Below are 1,489 nucleotides of genomic sequence, written 5' to 3' on the forward strand. Positions count from 1 at the left end.
TTGTTCAGTCGCTTAAATCGTGTCCAACTCTTTTGCGACCCCGTGACTGCAGCACACCAGGCTTCTCTGTCCTCCACTATCTCCCAGAGTTTGCTCAAACTCATGTCCATTGAGTCGGTGATGCCATCCAACCATCTCATCCTCTGTCACCCCCTTCTCCTCCTGCCCTCAATCTTTCCCAGCATCAGAGTCTTTTCCAGTGAATAGGCTCTTCGCATCAGGTGGCCAAAGTATTGGAGCTTCAGCTTCAGTCCTTCTAATGCATATTGAGGGTTGATTTCCTTTAGGATTGACTACTTGGATCTCCTTGCTGTCCAAGGGATTCTCAAGAGTCTTCCTGCAGCACCACAGTTCGAAAGCATCAATTTTTCTGTGCTCACTGCTTCCTTGGATGGCCTTAATTTTAATTTGGATCCAAATAAAAAGTCTCCCAAGTTTCCCCTGGTTTCAGAGTGGGGCAACAGTGTTCCTAACCTGAGGAAATACTTCTTGTGGGAAAGAAAGTTCTGGTTTAGAACTGCTGATGGAAAACAAAACAGGAAGTCAAGCATTCCTGGCTTCAGCGACCATCTATGAATCTGCTAGAATCTGGCCCTGCCGTGGGCCAGGATGCAAGCTTCACCCTGGGCCCAGAGGAGAGGGGCGAGGGGCTCCCGACTGCAAACAGCCAGGGCCGGATCTGCCTTCCCACGGGGGTCGGGAGTCAAGGAGGGGGTGGGCGACATCTGGATTGAAGCCCTAGGCTCGCTCGGAAGAGAAGCCACAAAGGCAGGAACCGTGGCTGCCCCATCTGCACGGGGGATGGGGGAAGGGGCCCTGGGGGGGGTTGGGGGCAGGGCTGATGGGGTGATGAATCAACCTTGGGGGGCGTTTGGAGAACCTGCCTGTCTAGGGCTGGGTGGACCCTTGCAAGGCACTGGAGTCATTCTCTCCCACTGTGTCTTGGGCCCCTGATAATATTGATGATAAATTTAACTGCGTGTGTGCCTGCACACGGGTGGGCGCTAAGTCACTTCAGTCATGTAGGAATCTTTGCGGCCCCATGGACGCTAGCCCACCAGGCTCCTCTGTCTGTGGGATTCTCTAGGCAAGCGTACTGGAGTGGATTGCCATGCCCTCCTCCAAGGGCTCGAACTCCAGGTCTCCTTCGTCTCTTGCATCAGCAGGCGGGTTCTTTCCCATTGGCAGGCCACCTGGAAACATATTTAAAACTTCTGTCCCTTCACAGACATGATAAACAGAGTTGAATGACAAGCCACAAACTAGGAGACAGCTCGTTAATTCATGAATAATCTGATGCCTTCTCTTTAAAAGACTTTCTTCGCCAGCCTTGTCAAGTGTGAATAATCCTACAGAGCATTACTAGAAAAGACAAACCACCCCATAGAATACAAACCCGTGCATGGATAGCTATTTCACTGTGGAGGAGACTCACATGGCCCACCAATTTTGGGTTCTGCTTTTTCTGTTGTACCGCAAGGCTCCACCA

This window comes from Capricornis sumatraensis, chromosome 3, assembly GCF_032405125.1.
Source record: "Capricornis sumatraensis isolate serow.1 chromosome 3, serow.2, whole genome shotgun sequence".
NCBI lineage: Eukaryota > Metazoa > Chordata > Mammalia > Artiodactyla > Bovidae > Capricornis > Capricornis sumatraensis.